This window comes from Symphalangus syndactylus, chromosome 20, assembly GCF_028878055.3.
Source record: "Symphalangus syndactylus isolate Jambi chromosome 20, NHGRI_mSymSyn1-v2.1_pri, whole genome shotgun sequence".
Taxonomy (NCBI): Eukaryota; Metazoa; Chordata; class Mammalia; order Primates; family Hylobatidae; genus Symphalangus; species Symphalangus syndactylus.
Genome location: NC_072442.2, coordinates 58,596,411 through 58,614,843, shown reverse-complemented (window position 1 = coordinate 58,614,843; position 18,433 = coordinate 58,596,411).

Genomic DNA, 18,433 nt, shown 5'->3' with positions numbered 1-18,433 from the left:
CATAGCCAGAGATGGAGCTAGCTCAGGATGGCCAAAGGGGCCTCCCATTCTCCCTCTGGAAGCTCAGATCCTCTGCCTGGATCTGTTCCTGCTGTCTGAGGCTTGGTTGCCAGGTCCGACCTGCAGATCCTGGCTGAATGACAGATGAAGGAAGGCACTCAGACACAGGTATCCAGTGAAAGAGGAGGCTAGGGGACAGGCCACTTACAGACCCCAAGGAGGGTGCTGTGAAGAGTCAGGAGCCGCGCCTCGACAAGCTGGCCCTGTGGGCATTTATTCAACACAGGTTTAATGACAGAGGCTTTGAGTCAACACACTTGTGGGTAATCAGCATGGTCGCCCTCCTCAGACAGTGCAGTCCTGTGTGGATGACTAATGGCCAGGTTCCTTGTGACAGAAAACCAAACACTGCATGTCCTCACTCAGAAGAGGGAGTTGAACAATGAGAATACAGGACACAGGGAGGGGAATATCACACACTGGGACCTGTTGGGGGTGGGGTCCTGGAAGAGGGATAACGTTAGGAGAAATACCTAATGTAAATGATGAGTTGATGGGTGCAGCAAACCAACATGGCACACGTATACCTATGTCACAAACCTGCACACTGTGCACATGTACCCTAGAACTTAAAGTAGAATAATCAAATTTTTAAAAGGCCAGGTTCCAAGGCCTAAGTAAACAAACTTACCTAGATCAGTTCTTTACATCCCCTTGTTATCTAACCTAAGCTTTCAGGCACCGGATAAGAGAATCTGGCTGCCTTCAGCCAAATCCTTTTCTGAAGCTTTGTAAAACCTCTCGGCCTTCCAAGAAGGTTTGCATCTTTCTACCATTTTTCCCATCTCCTGACCGATCTCCTACACTTGGTCACTGGTCTGATGGTCACAGCCCATTCCTGACTCCTAAAGTGTCTCCCAGGTTTGAGGCCCCCTCCTTTATCCTCCACTCCTGCTCTTTTCCACTAGTGGAAGGAAGGTCTTGCAAGTCCAGACTCTTGGGCTGAGCAGTCATACAGGTAGCGCCAAAAGCTCCAAGGGCCCACAGGATCAGAGAAGAAAGCCAGGAAGTCTAGAGGAGGAGAGGCCATAGCCCACAGGAGTATATAATTACAGTTCTAGCTACATCTCGTCAGTAGGATATGACCTGCAGTGACGCAGCACCAGCATGATGTCCTGAGGAATGGTGAGCTAATCAAGCACGCGCTGACTTGATTTCATCCTAGAGCTGCAGAGATCACAGTTAATAATGACCACTGATGAGCATTTATATAGTACTTAACTGTGGGCAAGACAATCTTCTAAGCACTTTACAATATTAACTCATTTAATTCATAATAAACTTTTGAGGCAGGTACTATTATCTCTGTTTTACAGGTGAAGAAACTGAGGCACAGAGAGATTAAGTAATCTGCCAAAGGTCACACAACTAGTAAGTAGCAGAGCCGGGACTTGAACCCAGGTAATCCTGGCTCTGGAGTTCCTTCTCTGAATTACTGGAAAAAGCCATGCTGCCCTTCTGAAGGTATACTACTAACTCTGTCAGTTAAACCAAATTGCTTCTGGTATTCTCTGTTTATCAACATGGAGAAAGATGCGTTTTCCAGATCAATAGCTTATTCTCAAGTGCCAGGAGCTGTATTTACTAATTCCGGCAAGGAGACCATATCTGGTCCCACTACTTGATTAAGTCTTTGATAGATACGGTTATTCTCTAAGTCCCATTAACCTTTGGTATCAGATGGGTGAGGTGGGTAGAGATGTGATAGGAATCAGGACACAGCAGGTTTTACGTCTTTGTGACCTGATTGCTGATTTTTCTAGGGATGCACTTTTGCTTTTGATTCACTTTAGTGATTAGGAAAGATTTCTCCAGTGACGTGGGCTTGATCCTAGCAAAATTTATTCTATAAACATTTGAGAGTTCATTATATAATAAACACTGTTTTAGGCTCGGGGAATGTAGTAGTAAATTAAGAGAAATGGTCCTTGCCTTTAAAGCAATTTCTTTCTTTCTTTCTTTCTTTTGAGACAGAGTCTTGCTCTGTTGCCCAGGCAGGAGTGCAGTGGCACAATCTCGGCTCACCGCAAGCTCCGCCTCCCGGGTTCACGCCATTCTCCTGCCTCAGCCTCCCGAGTAGCTGGGACTACAGGTGCCCGCCACCATGCCCGGCTAATTTTTTTTTTGTATTTTCAGTAGAGATGGGGTTTCACTGTGTTGGCCAGGATGGTCTCAATCTCCTGACCTCATGATCCTCCCGCCTCGGCCTCCCAAAGTGCTGGGATTACAGGCTTGAGCCACTGCGCCCGGCCTAAATCAATTTCTATTCTAGTTGGAAGAGACAAAGAAACAGCAAACATAACTAAGGTAATTTTAGGTACTGGAAGTATTATGAAATTTAACAGGATCACAAGCAACTTGGCCAGGGGAAACCAGTGTGGGATTCGGTTACTTGCTGAGGTCAGTCAACTAAACACTCAGAATATTGAAATATCCTAAGAAAGAGCCCAGTTTCCACTGGGCCTGCCAAGATGCAAACTTAGATTAGGAATCAATTTATCACCTGGCCACCATAAGCTCCTGTTGAGACTGACAAAACCCAGTGGTGTTCTGGCTTCCTGGGGCTTAGTGTCAGTCCAGGCAAATGGCTGTCATTTCTTTTTGGAATGGCTGGGAGAAAGCTTTATGGGGCAGATGTGGAGTCATAGAGAATTCTTCCTCAATAGTACCCAGCCATCCTGTCATTTAAGGGAGTCTGGATTCATGAACTGAATCAGGACAGGGAATTAGATGAAAAGTTAAGATCTTCAACACAGGCTAGATATCTAGTTTTCTATGAGTGAGCATTTTTGCTTTGAAATAATTAAGAACTGAGTAGCAGCTAGTTGGGGTGACTCACACCTGTAATCCCAGCACTTTGGGAGGCCGAGGTAGGGGGATCACCTGAGGTCAGGAATTCAAGACCAGCCTGACCAACATGGAGAAACACTGTCTCTACTAAAAATACAAAAATTAGCCAGGCATGGTGGCGCATGCCTGTAATCGCGACCACTTGGGAGGCTGAGGCAGGAGAATCGCTTGAACCTGGGAGGCAGAGGTTGCAGTGAGCCGAGATGGCTCCATTGCACTCCAGCCTGGTCAACAAGAGCAAAATTCCCTATCAAAAAAAAAAAAAAGAACTGAGTAGCCTGGCTGTGAATTTAACTTCTGGAGCACCAAGTCACTGCCAGCATTCTCTGTATGTCATACCATCCCTGGAGATCTAATTCTATGACTGTCTACCTTACCTCTAATGGTTAATTGCCGTGATCTGGGCTTGGCCACTTTGGGCCTCTCCTATTGCTCCCAAGATCAAGACCCTCATTTGAACAGCATCCCTATCCAGCAGAATTCCTATTTAACTTGAGTACAGGCATGAAGTGCTATTTATTTATTTATTTATTTATTTATTTATTTAGAGACAGGATCTTGCTCTGTTGTCACCCAGGCTAGAGTGTGCAGTGGTGCAAACATAGCTCACTGCAACATCAACTTCCTGGGCTCAAGCAATCTGCCCACCTCAACCTCCCAAGTAGCTAGGACTACAGGCACACACCACCATGCCCAGTTAATTTTTTTGTATTTTTGTAGAGACCAGGTCTCCCCATGTTGCCTAGGCTGGTCTTGAACTCCTGGGCTCAAGCAATCCACCCACCTTGGCCTCCCAAAGTGCTGAGATGACAGATGTGAGCCACTGTGGCCAGCCCATGAAGTACTTTTTAAGGACCTCTTTGCTTACTTCATTTTATCTTTCACTCCTGGCAAGGATGAAGCACTGGCGGATGTGAGAAGTGGTGTGGGGGCAGAACACAAGGAGCAGCCACACCACCCTCCCTGCCTGCTGAAGTCTTTGAATTTCTGCCTTTTAATTGGTGTCTTTTGATTTCATTTCTTTATGACCACAATTAGGTCTGGATTGTGTTAGCCAGATCAGCAAGCCCTTAGAATCATAGCAGGCTGATTTTCAAACTAGATCTGTAGGTGAATGTATTCATATTAATACATTGAGTCATATCCCAAATTATATTTTGTCTGTCTTGGCTGACTACTCAAAAGATTCATCCCCTGAAAAAATTTCCCCATTTTAATAAATTTCTATTTTCTTTTCTTTTTTCTTTCTTTTTTTTTTTGTTTTTTTGAGACAGAGTCCTGCTCTGTTGCCCAGCTTGGAATGCAGTGGCATGATCTTGGCTCACTGCAGCTTTTGCCTCCCGGGTTCAAGCAATTCTTGTGCCTCAGCCTGCCAAGTATCTGGGACTACAGGTATGCACCACCACACCAGGCTAGTTTTTGTATTTTTAGTACAGACGGGGTTTCACCATGTTGGGCAGGCTCGTCTCAAGCTCCTGACCCCAGGTGATCCACCCACCTCGGCCTCCCAAAGTGCTGGGATTATAGGCATGAGCCACCATGCCCAGCACCCATTTTAAGAAATTTCTAAGGCTTCTGCTAGATAGCCCTCACTGCACCTCCCCTCCCACTTCCAGCCTCATTTCATTCTAAAAGCTGTGCTGAATTCTGACTTTGGTTACTAAGGAAGAAACAATGAAAGATGGGGCATGAGGGAAATGATTAGCCTTTTCCCAAAAAGGGAGCTATAATTTAATCAGACAAGAAGAGAAATGGGGATAATTTTAGAAGAGACCAGAGACTTAACAGAGTCCTAGCCTTTTGAATCCTCCCAGATATCCCAATTTCAATGGTCATATCCCACTCTTTACCAAGCAGTTCCTTACCTTTCATATAAGAGACCTGGAAAAATTGCCAGTTCAACCAGCAGCCAGCAGCCTATGGAATCTACGAATTTATTTCTCACCGAACTTGAGTCTTGAGATTTATTTGCATACTCTAAATACAAGTCCTTTTCATAAGTATCTTTGAAATAAGTATCTTGAAGTATATTTTTCTAGCCTGTGACTTGTTTCATAAGTATCTTTGAAATATATTTTCCCAGCCTGTGACTTGCTTTCTTGTTATCTTAATATAGTCTTTTGAAGAGCAAAATTTTTGAGTTTGAAGCAGTCCAATTTATCCATTTTTTTGGGTAGTTTGTATCTTTCAAGGATTTGCAAATTTCATCTAAGTTGTTCAATTTACTGGAACAAAAAATCCCAATATTATCCTGTGGGAATCTGTCTAATCTGTACTAATGTTACCTCTCTCATCCTGGACATTGGTAATTTGTGTCTTCTCTCTTTTTTGCCTGATCACTCTGGCTAGAAGTTTATCAATTTAAAAAAATCTTCTCAAGAACCAGCGTTTGGTTTCCTTGATATTTTTTTTTATGTGTATGTGGGGGTGGGTTTCTCATTTCTATCTCATTTCTGAGATTGCTGTTTTTATGTCTATTACATCCTTTTTCCTAATTAATTTGGATTTAATTTGCTTTTCCTATTTTTTTAGTGAACACTGATGTAATTGATCTGAGGTCTCTTTTCTCTTCTTTTCCTTTTTTTTTTTTTTTTTTTTTTGAGACAGAGTTTTGCTCTTGTTGCCCAGGCAGGAGTGCAGTGGCGCGATCTCAGCTCACTGCAACTTCCACCTCCCAGGTTCAAGTGATTCTCCTGCCTTAGCCTCCTAAGTAGCTGGAATTACAGGCACTCGCCACCATGCCCAGCTAATTTTTATTTTTTTTGTATTTTTTTAATAGAGATGGGGTTTCACCATGTTGGCCAGGCTGGTCTTGGAACTCCTGACCGCAGGTGATCCACCCACCTTGGCCTCCCAAAGTGTTGGGATTACAGGCGTGAGCCACTGCGCCCAGCCCTTTTCTTCTCTAATATAGACATTTAGTGTTATAAATTTCTCCAGTTCTCCAAATTCCATGTTGTGTTTTCATTTCCATTCAGTCCAAAATACCCTCTGATTTCCCTTATGATTTCTCTTTTGACTCATGGGCTATTCAGAAGTATGCTTTTAGTCCTGAGGGCCAGAAACGGTGACTCCATATTCCTCTCTGGTAGTGGAAATGTGAGATTTGAATGTTGTGTATGGTGATGTGCCCACCCTGTGGAAATGCTGGTCTTCATCGGAAGACAGTGAGGTGGAGCTGCAGAGAGAAGAGGTGGGAGACACACTGGAAGTATTCTTCTCTTAGTCCATTTAGTTCCCACCTGTGCTAACATTTCTTCATTTCACCCATCTTATCTTTTTCTTCTTCTCTTCTGATGTTCTCTTTCCTTTGCTCATTTATCTAGGCCCCTCCATTTAGTCCATTTTCTGAATGAAGAACCCCCGTTATTGACAGAATACTGAAAAAAAAAATCAAATTTTAAGAACATGCCCCCCCGACTTTTTTTTTTTTTTTTTTTTTTTTGAGACAGAGTCTCGCTCTGTAGCCCAGGCTGGAGTGCAGCAGTGCGATCTCGGCTCACTGCAACCTCCGCCTCCCGGGTTCAAGTGATTCTCCTGCCTCAGCTTCCCAAATAGCTGGGACTACAGGTGGGCACCACCATGCCTGACTAATTTTTGTGTAGAGACAGGGTTTCACTATGTTGGTCAGGCTGGTCTCAAACTCCTGACCTCAGGTAATCCACCTGCCTTAGCCTCCCAAAGTGCTGGGATTACAGGGGTGAGTCACCACACCTGTAACATTCCCCTTTTCAATAAGGTATTTTGGGGTTTGTCTTCAGTAGCTGCACTTTTCTTTCCTTACCTGGCATGGTGTCTACGAGGGGAGTTGTGGCAGCCATCAAGGGTCTTTTAGTACAAGTCCTAAGTTCCCATCTAGGGTTGGCTATCAGCTATGTGGCCTTATGGCAAGCAAATGGATGCTTGTGGGCCTTGGTGTGTTCATCATCGGTAAAATGGGAACTCTGCAGTGATGAGCTGTAGTGGGCTCGTACCAGCTCCTGAGAGCCAGCTGTTAAAGATTCAGAAGATTCACAAGTCTTGAAATCAGCCATGATGGAATTATTTATGGCAATAAAATCAGCAAACGTTACAAATTGGGACTTTTTTTTTCTTGGAGAGCACAAGACGAGCACACCACTAGAATTAGGATACTGTCATTTGACACCTCACAGGGTTTTTTAGGAAAGCATCTCTTAAAGCTGAAGAGTTTGCATTTGCAAATGGATGGTGAGCATGTGCTTTTGAATCGGCCAAACGTGGACTCACACCCTGCCCTGCTACTCGCTAGTTTGTGACCTTGACAAGTTCCTTCTTCTGACTGAGCCAGAGTTTCCTCTACATTGAAGTGATAGTAATACCCATCTAGCAGTGGTGATGTGAGAAAGTAGTCAACAGTGCGAACTGTTAACACTGAATAAATAACTGGCTACACTTTGCAAAGAATAAAACACCATTTATTTGGAAAAGATTATTAAGGGATGATCTGGGCCAGGTGTGGTAGCTCATGCCAGTAATCCCAGAAGTTTGGAAGGCCAAGGCAGGCAGATCACTTGAGGTCAGGAGTTCGAGACCAGCCTGGACAACAGGGTGAAACCCCATCTCTACTAAAAATACAAATATTAGCCGGGCGTGGTGGCACACTCCTGTAATGCCAGCTACTCGGGAGGCTGAGGCAGGAGAATCGCTTGAACCCAGGAGGCAGAGGTTGCGGTGAGCTGAGATCGTGCCACTGCACTCCAGCCTGGGTGACAGAGTGAGACTCAGTCTCAAAAAAAAAAGTTTCTGTGGAACTGTTGCTTTCTTTAGTTCCAGCCTCCACAGGTGGGGATTGACAGGTGGAAGGCCTCGCTCGTTATCCAGTCATTTCCTTTTTCTGCAAGGCCTCAGGAAGTACTTTAGTATCACTACCACTAATGTCACCACCACCGCCAGTATCACCAACAAACATTTACTACTACATGCCAGGACCTGCTACAAGGGCTCTACATAAATGAACTCATTTATGCTTCAAACATTCCTATTACATAAATAATACTGGTAGCCCCATTTTGCAGGGGTAGAGGTGGAGACACAGGGAGTTTATATTCTGCATTTGGATCATATTCGACTATTTTTGATCTACCAAAATGGCAGTTTCGTGGGGTTCAACCTAATAACATGATCAGGGTCATCCAGTTGGTTGTAGGAGGGCCAGAATCTGCTTTCTATGAAGGCAACACTTTAAGCAAATGACCATAGGGTTTGTTGTTGTTGTTTGAGACGGAGCCTTGCTGTTGTCTCCCAGGCTAGAGTGCAATGGTGCGATCTTGGCTCACTGCAACTTCCGCCTCCCAGGTTCAAGCGATTCTCCTGCCTCAGCCTCCTGAGTAGCTAGAATTACAGGCGCCTGCCACCATGCCTGGCTAATTTTTGTACTTTTAGCAGAGACGGGATTTCACCACGTTGGCCAGGCTGGTCTCAAACTCCTGATCTCAGGTGATCCACCTGCCTCGGCCTCCCAAAATGCTGGGATTACAGGCGTGAGCCACCGCACCTGGCCGACCATAGGATTCTAACAGATATCACGAAAGATGAAGAGGGCAGGAAAAAGGTAAAGAGCAATGAGTCTCATAATTTATATCATTAAATCTTAATGATCTAAATTGAGATAAAATACAGTTGGATCACAGAATACTATGCAGCCAGAAAAAAGAATGAAATTATATCCTTTGCAGCAACATGGATGAACCTGGAGGCCATTATCCTAAGTGAACTAACTCAGGAGCAGAAAATGAAATATCTCATGTTCTCATTTATAAGTGAGAGCTAAATGATGGATACACATGAATGTAAAGATGAAAATAATAGACACTGGGACTTCAAAAGGGGGGAGGGCATGAGGAGACTGAGGGTTGAAAAATTACCAATTGGGTGCTGGAAGGGCCAGTTCAATGAATACCTCACTCCCCATGCTGTCATAGACATTTCTACCTTCTTTTGTAATTGTTTTTCTTTTTTTTTCAATATTTGGGCGATGGGTACACTAGAACTCAGTCCCCACTGTTATACAATATACCCATGTAACAAACATGCGTTTGTACCCCCGAATCTAATATTTTTAAAAGGAGATAAAATACAGTTGAAAACTTAAAATATTAGCCAGTCACGGTGGCTCACGCCTGTAATCCCAGCACTTTGGGAGGCTAAGGCGGGTGGATCACTTGAGATCAGGAGTTCGAGACCAGCCTGGCCAACATGGTGAAACCCCATCTTTACTAAAAATACAAAAATCAGCCGGGCGTTGTGGTGCACGCCTGTAATCCCAGCTATTCGGGAGGCTGAGGCAGGAGAACTGCTTGAACCTGGGAGGCAGAGGTTGCAGTAAGCTGAGATCATGCCACTGAACTTTAGGCTGGGTGACAGACCTAGAATCCATCTAAAAAAAAAAAAAAAAAGAAATATGTTGGAACTTACCTAATGCCTCTTAAACTCTCTTTTATATTTTCTATCTCCTTGCCTTTCTGGGCTATATTCTGGATAATTTCTTATGACCTATCTAATAGTCTGCTAATTAGCTATGTAATATTTTCTGCTTAAGCCTATTTTGGGTTTTCTTTTTTTTAATGTACATCATTCTTTCTTTTTTTATTTTATTATTATTATACTTTAAGTTTTAGGGTACATGTGCACAATGTGCAGGTTTGTTATATATGTATACATGTGCCATGTTGGTGTGCTGCACCCATTAACTCGTCATTTAGCATTAGGTATATCTCCTAATGCTATCCCTCCCCCCTCCCCCCACCCCCACAACAGTCCCCAGAGTGTGATGTTCCCCTTCCTGTGTCCATGTGTTCTCATTGTTCAATGCCCACCTATGAGTGAGAACATGCGGTGTTTGGTTTTTCGTCCTTGCGATAGTTTACTGAGAATGATGATTTCCAGTTTCATCCATGTCCCTACAAACGACCTGAACTCATCATTTTTTATGGCTGCATAGTATTCCATAGTGTATATGTGCCACTTTTCTTAATCCAGTCTATCGTTGTTGGACATTTGGGTTGGTTCCAAGTCTTTGCTATTGTGAATAGTGCCGCAATAAACATACGTGTGCATGTGTCTTTATAGCAGCATGATTTTATAGTCCTTTGGGTATACACCCAGTAATGGGATGGCTGGGTCAAATGGTATTTCTAGTTCTAGATCCCTGAGGAATCACCACACTGACTTCCACAATGGTTGAACTAGTTTACAGTCCCACCAACAGTGTAAAAGTGTTCCTATTTCTCCACGTCCTCTCCAGCACCTGTTGTTTCCTGACTTTTTAATGATCGCTATTCTAACTGGTGTGAGATGGTATCTCATTGTGGTTTTGATTTGCATTTCTCTGATAGCCGCGATGATGAGCATTTTTTCATGTGTCTTTTGGCTGCATAAATGTCTTCCTTTGAGAAGTGTCTGTTCATGTCCTTCGCCCACTTTTTGATGGGGTTGTTTGTTTTTTTCTTGTAAATTTGTTTGAGTTCATTGTAGATTCTGGATATTAGCCCTTTGTCAGATGAGTAGGTTGCAAAAATTTTCTCCCATTTTGTAGGTTGCCTGTTCACTCTGATGGTAGTTTCTTTTGCTGTGCAGAAGCTCTTTAGTTTAATTAGATCCCATTTGTCAATTTTGGCTTTTGTTGCCATTGCTTTTGGTGTTTTAGACATGAAGTCCTTGCCCATGCCTATGTCCTGAATGGTAATGCCTAGGTTTTCTTCTAGGGTTTTTATGGTTTTAGGTCTAATATGTAAGTCTTTAACCCATCTTGAATTAATTTTTGTATAAGGTATAAGGAAGGGATCCAGTTTCAGCTTTCTACATATGGCTAGCCAGTTTTCCCAGCACCATTTATTAAATAGGGAATCCTTTCCCCATTGCTTGTTTTTGTCAGGTTTGTCAAAGATCAGATAGTTGTAGATATGCGGTGTTATTTCTGAAGGCTCTGTTCTGTTCCATTGATCTATATCTCTGTTGTGGTACCAGTACCATGCTGCTTTGGTTACTGTAGCCTTGTAGTATAGTTTGAAGTCAGGTAGCGTGATGCCTCCAGCTTTGTTCTTTTGGCTTAGGATTGACTTGGTGATGTGGGCTCTTTTTTGGTTCCATATGAACTTTAAAGTAGTTTTTTCCAATTCTGTGAAGAAAGTCATTGGTAGCTTGATGGGGATGGCATTGAATCTATAAATTACCTTGGGCAGTATGGCCATTTTCACGATATTGATTCTTCCAACCCATGAGCATGGAATATTCTTCCATTTGTTTGTATCCTCTTTTATTTCATTGAGCAGTGGTTTGTAGTTCTCCTTAAAGAGGTCCTTCATGCCCCTTGTAAGTTGGATTCCTAGGTATTTTATTCTCTTTGAAGCAATTGTGAATGGGAGTTCACTCATGATTTGGCTCTCTGTTATTGGTGTATAAGAATGCTTGTGATTTTTGTACATTGATTTTGTATCCTGAGACTTTGCTGAAGTTGCTTATCAGCTTAAGGAGATTTTGGGCTGAGACGATGGGGTTTTCTAGATATACAATCATGTCATCTGCAAACAGGGACAATTTGACTTCCTCTTTTCCTAATTGACTATCCTTTATTTCCTTCTCCTGCCTGATTGCCCTGGCCAGGACTTCCAAAACTGTGTTGAATAGGAGTGGTGAGAGAGGGCATCCCTGTCTTGTGCCAGTTTTCAAAGGGAATGCTTCCAGTTTTTGCCCATTCAGTATGATATTGGCTGTAGGTTTGTCATAGATAGCTCTTGTTATTTTGAGATATGTCCCATCAATACCTAATTTATTGAGGGTTGTTGAATTTTGTCAACTATTGTAGGTTTTCTTTGTTGTTTTATCTTATTACTAGAAGTTTTTGTTTTTTAATTATAATAGTCATTTATAGTTTATTATGCACTAAAGCCATTGTTAGACTTATCTTTTACTTTTTAAAACATACTAAGCACAGTTGTTTTCTAATTTGTGTTTCTATTGTCTATTCTTTCTCACTTACCATGACTTGTTATATTTTTGATTGTGGGCTTATTTTTGACTGTGAAGTTGTCATTTATTTCTTGTTCATGGATCTACAGGTCAGCCACAGCAGGCTGCACAGGACATTGATCCAAGCAAATCAGTTGTCCAAAGCTCAAATCAGAAAGACAGAGTTGTTTACCCCCATTCATTTACTGGATGACATCCCAAAGTTCCATGGCAAAGGGCATGGATTTACAATCCTACTACAGGGAGAAAGTTAATATTTGTGAATAATAATTTAGTCTCTCACAATATGACTGCATAATCTAGTCTACCACAATATGCCTGCCTATTTGGGGGTTTCTGGGGTTTGTTTTCTGCTTCTCATGCTCCAAAAGTCATGAAAACTGAAGACCTAGGATCAGCACATATTCTCAGGGCAAAAGCAAGTCCAATGCCCTAGTTACATCTTTAAATTTCTCCTTTTGCTTAGACTTACTCCTGCCAAATCAGCCACCCCAAAGGAAAAAGTTGTGGTGATTTTTCTTAAAATTTTAGTCAAAGTCCTGAGATTGACATTGATGAGCCTGAGACAATTCCTATGACCCCCACCCCCCCTTTTTGTTGTCAACACTATGGCCAAGAGTAATATGCTGAAATGCTGGGTCTGAGTGATGGGTTCACTACTGGATTTAGGAGTAGGATCAGTGACATGCAGACAATATGACTAAGAGGAAGAAAGATGTGTTTCCTGTAGAAAAGTCAGAGGGAAATGAATGCTGGGCAGGCAAGAGCAAAATGGATATCTACTATTTGCGCTTATCTCTAAAATCCTGGATTCCAACAGATGGGGATTATAGCAGAGGACACTCTGGGTGGAGTGAAGACATGAAGCTATGAAAGGGTGGGATTGTTTAGGGGAAATCGTGTCTTTTCATAAGGGTGTAAAATATGTACTGGGCAGCGGAATGGAACAAAGCTGGTGTATTTGCGCCAGTCAATGGCCAAGTGCTTAGCTAAGGCATTGGGACCTTATTTGGCAACCGATGAAGAGCCTCTAGTTCAAATATTTTTTTATAAGTTTCGACTCCTCCAGGATTTTCAGGCAGGAAGGAAAGACAAACGATAAAGATAGGATATGCAAGGGAAGGATCCAAGGCAACAGGTTGATTAATGGGAGTCAGGATAAAAACAACTCAATCAAAGGAGTGGACAGGAAGCAGAAACTGTGGACTGTCAGAGAGCAGAGGAGGAGAAGACTCTGGTTCCAGAGGTGACGCCAGAAACAGATGTCCACTGGATGCTCCTGACCCCCGTCGAAGGACACAGCTGCTGGCAGCCATCAACACAGAAAGAGTGACCATCACCCTCAGTGAGTCTGCCATTTTCCCACCCATCCCCCCTTATCTCATTCACTTCTAGACTCATTTTTTTCTCTGGTCCTCCTTGTTTCCCACGCAGGTTTAGACAGAACCATTAATTCGATGGCTTGCATCCTGCTTTTTCCAGCCCAACCACTTCCCTTTCATCTACTCAACAGATTTAGCTCAGCATGTCATTTTTTTCCTCTTTAGCCCTTGAGTTGTTCATCTATAAAACAGAACTGCCCTCTTGCTACATTCCCTTCCAGTTCTACTGTTCTCTGAATCCTCCAGTGCCCCATCTATCTCTCCCATCCCTTCTGATCTTCTTCCATGACCTAAACAAGTCCCCTCTGGTCATTTCCTTTTAACTGGTGGAAGCCTACATACTGTTATACATTTAGGTCTCGATGTATATCTGGTATATCCAGCATGCAGCCTTGTACAGTTAAAATATATTGAGATGTTTATCTAACTTGTTTTAACCTTGGACTGTAAGCTCCTCATCAACATGGGCCAAATTATCACAGTGCCATGAAAAGTATGCTTATTGGAATTTTGTATATAGATAGTGTATTAATTGGGGAGAAGAGAGCCTAGATAAGAAATCAGAGCTCTTGAGTGGGCTATTTACTAGTTAAATGACTTTTAACCTCTTTAGGCTGGATTCATATTTGATTTCTCTGCCTCCACATGATGTGGAGAAGTGAATGTGAAAACAGACCAATCTACCTTTTCAAATGAGAAGTCCTGTATCAATGTGAGGCAGGGCAACAAGCTTCTTAGATTCATAATGAGCACCATGTTCAAGTGCCAAGTGTAATCAGGGAATAAAGTACAGCCAGAGCTCGCAGAGCTGTTCTTTTTATTTTTGAGAGGGAGTCTTGCTCTGTTGCCCAGGCTGGAGTGTGGTGGCATGATCTCGGCTCACTGCAACCTCTGCCCCCTGGGTTCAAGTGATTCTCCTGCCTCAGACTCCCGAGTAGTTGGGATTACAGGCATGCACCACCACGCCCGGCTAATTTTTGTATTTTTAGTAGAGACCTGGTTTCACCATGTTGGCCAGGATGGTCTCGATCTCCTGAACTCATGACCTGCCCGCCTCAGCCTCCCCAAAGTGCTGGAATTACAGGCATAAGCCAACGCGCCCAGCCGGCATTGCACGTTATATGGGGATTATGTTTGCAAATCAGTCAAAATTGCCCTGGAAGTGACTTTAGATCACACATGAAGGGCAGGATACCCTATGTTATGTTACTGTGGAACATTAAATGTGTTCCATCCAAAACTAAGATGCTTATATTCGTTCCTCTAAGGCATCTTTAGTCAGGGTTTCTCAACAGCCCTTATTTAATTCCATTTCACCTGTAAGGATATCTTTTTAGCTAGTATTACCTATGAGTTCAGCCACATGAAAAACGTCTTTTGGTTCTTTTTCAAAGTTGGAAAACACTTCAAATATCCCACAAAGTATTCCTACAGGCTTTATCAGCACACACCCATGGTTTTATCATTTTATCACATATTTTGCCAATCCACTATAATTGATTTCTCATAAATTTTATGTATACACATTAAAGGCATGGATGATATAGCTCCACAGTAACAGAAGTAAAAATGAATTGATAGCGTAACTTAACCTTCTCAAGGCCTGACTGACCTGTAGGCACAAATGCAACATCAATGAAAACCACCCAAATTCCAGTGGCTCTCACAATGCTGAAAATTTCTACAGTGTGCTTCTAAAATATTTCTGGTGGGAGAGGCCTCATAGGTGCCTATGAGCAAGACTGCCCTCGTTGGTGGCTGCCCCCATATACTTCCTTCTGCATGGAAAGGCCTCATCTCTATGCAAATTCCTGCAGGTGCACCACCCCCATCAGTGCTCCTGAACCGGTGTGTGTAGCTGGCATCACTGCTATGGTAGTAAGAGTCATTAATGGAATTATGAATCTTGCTTATATATTGTTGCATGTCTTGCCAAACCTCTTCGCATTTGATTGTGTCAGGAGGTGAATAATTAAGCAGGATAAGGGTTCGGGTAAAAGTGAAGGTCATGATGATCACATTAGACCATCAAAGGGTCCAGTAATTAATATGGAAACAGTACAATAAATATACGACTTCCCATAAAACTAATAACTATATGGCCCGGCGCGGTGGCTCACGCCTGTAATCCTAGTACTTTGGGCGGCTGAGGCGGGCGGATCATGAGGTCAGGAGATCGAGACCATCCTGGCTAACACAGTGAAACCCCATCTCTACTAAAAATACCAAAAAATTAGCTGGGCGTGGTGGTGGGTGCCTGTAGCCCCAGCTACTCAGGAGACTGAGGCAGGAGAATTGCTTGAACCCTGGAGGCAGAGGTTGCAGTGAGCCAAGATCGTGCAGCTACACTGCAGCCTGGATGAAAGAGCCACACTCCGTCTCAAAAAAAAAAAGGTAATAAATATATAATCAAGTATTATTTAAAATGTCGAGTTGACAGGTGCAGCACACCAACATGTCACATGTATGCATATGTAACAAACCTGCACATTGTGCACATGTACCCTAGAACTTAAAGTATAATAAAAAAATTTAAAAAATAAATAATAAATATACACACGAGTATAATAAAATACAGAACTTTTCCTTCAGTAACACTCAGTAGTGTCTTAACAGCTGCCCCTCCTGACTTTAAACACAGAGTTACCTCATTTAGCTAGAAAGATACTTGAAGTTTGAAGAAAAACGTATTGCACATTTTATTTTAAAAAGTCACTAACATTCTGTTTTAAATAAGTTTACCTTAGGCGTCCCAGTGTTTGGGGCATGCTTCTGAATGCTCGAATGGCGTCGCAGTGCTTGGGGCATGCTTCTGAATGCTGGAATTCGGGGAATATTCTCCTCACTTGGGTATTTATTTTTACCCTCCTCTGGGCTCATATTTCTTCTTTCAGAGAGGGCACAGGGATGAATTCATTTGTTTGTTTCTTGTTTTTGGATTGTCCAGTGGAGAGGCAATACAGGTTTGACTCAGGGGACAGGAATGGCCTCATCATTCCTTGGAGGTAAGTGAGTCCCCTGATTGAGGGGAGTTTCTGTCTTGGCCAAGGGGCCCCTGGACAAAGTCTTGATTTTCTTCCTGAAGCAACTGGATCTGCTGTCTCTCCCAGCACATCTGCATATGGAATCAGTCCCTGTTCCATATCCCTGCCCTCCCCTCCCAACAACATCTTGAAGGAGTCCTTTCTCTCATAGCTCAGGGGCAGGGGGCATTTTTGCAGACGGAGAGCTAGAGGTAGACAGGCTTGCTAGGTCTGAATGGGTCTTGCCTTAGGATTCTGAGAGAAAAGGTGTTCCCAGAGCTGCTTCATTTCCTTGGAAGACCTGTTCTTATGGGTCTTTTCTTTTCATTCTTTAGACTGAAGATTCTTCCCGGGCCCAAGGAAAAGGTAAGTGGAAACATTCTGAACAACACCCATTTTGGCATCCAGGACTCATTCGGCAACAAATAGGTGCTTTTACCCAAAGACATGGATGGGAGGACAAGAGAGGACCTGGGTTCTACCTATCATCTATCATCTATCTATCATCTATCTATCTATCTATCTATCTATCTATCTATCTATCTATCTATCTAATCTATCTATCATCTATCTAATCTATCCATCCATCCACCTATATATCTGTCTATCTGCCTATCTATCCATCCATCCATCCATTAAGGAGTGGGAAAGGATAGAGATGGAAGAATGTTTTGTTTTGTTTGAACACAAATGCTGTTGAAAATTCTTTAGGGTGAGAGCAACACAATTGCAGAGTTACCGTTAGCATCAAGATGTGAGAATGTATTGTTGGGTTATAAATTTTACGTTCTTAAGCGTCAGACCAGTTCTAAAGAAGCTTTTTATTTCCTCACAAGGTTCTTGCATTATCTGACATCTTATGACAACAAAACCATGGTGGATGCTTATGTACAAGCTCCACAGTCCTTTGAGTCAGAATTCTGATTCTTAAACACATACACACACACACATACACACACCCCTTAACAAAGATAAATGAATTAAAATAATTAAATATTTGGAGATCATTATAAACAGGAGATGTATGGATGGCAGATAAATAATTCTCAAATCATACGAAACTTGCTTAAGTAACTAATTTACGATGCTGAGAAAGGCTTAGTCATCCACTTTAAAAAATTAAACCTTTCATAAAGAACACCAAATAAAGCAAGGGTTGAATGGCTACTGGACTTCTTAATCAACACCTTAATCTGAGTGGTTTTAGCTGGATGGTCTCTTCCCAGGATGCTCCAAGCCCAGGTCAGTTCTACCCTCTGCATTAGTGTGCTAGGGCTGCCATAGCAAAATGCCACAGACTGGAGTGGCTTAAGCTCTGTCTCCTAGGCTGGAGTGCTGGAGGGCAGTGGCGCGATCTGGGCTCACTGCACGCTCTGCCTCCAGGTTCACGCCATTCTCCTGCCTCAGCCTCCCAAGTAGCTGGGACTACAGGCGCCCACCACCACGCCCAGCTAATTTTTTTTGTATTTTTTTTTTTTTTTTTAGTAGAGACGGGGTTTCACTGTGTTAGCCAGTATGGTCTTGATCTCCAGACCTCGTGATCCGCCCGCCTCGGCTTCCCAGAGTGCCGGGATTACAGGCGTGAGCCACAGCGCCCGGCCTTGTTGTTTTTTGAGAAAGAGTCTTGCCCTGTCACCAGGCTGGATTGCAGTGGCGCGATCTCAGCTCACTGCAACCTCCGCCTCTCGGGTTCAAACAATTCTCCTGCCTCAGCCTCCTGGGAAGCTGGGACTACAGGGGCACGCCACCACACCCAGCTAATTTTTGTATTTTTAATAGAGACGGGGTTTCACCATGTTGGCCAGGATGGTCTCAATCTCTTGACCATGTGATCCGCCCCCCTCGGCCTCCCAAAGGCGAACACCAATTTTACCCACTTAACAAGACCCACAGCCAGTGGCTCTCCTCGGTCACCTCCCCACTCCCGTCCATCATAGAGGTAACCGTTTTCCTGGTTTCTGTTAATCTCTCCCTTGCTTTTCTTTAGAGTTTCATCACATACCTGTTTATCCCAAAATAGTATATTGATTAAATGTGCTTATTTTTGAACCTCACATACTTTAAATTTGCTCTGTTCTGTCTGTATCTTTAATTTTGCAAGTTTTAATTTGGGGCCATTTATTTGAGTCC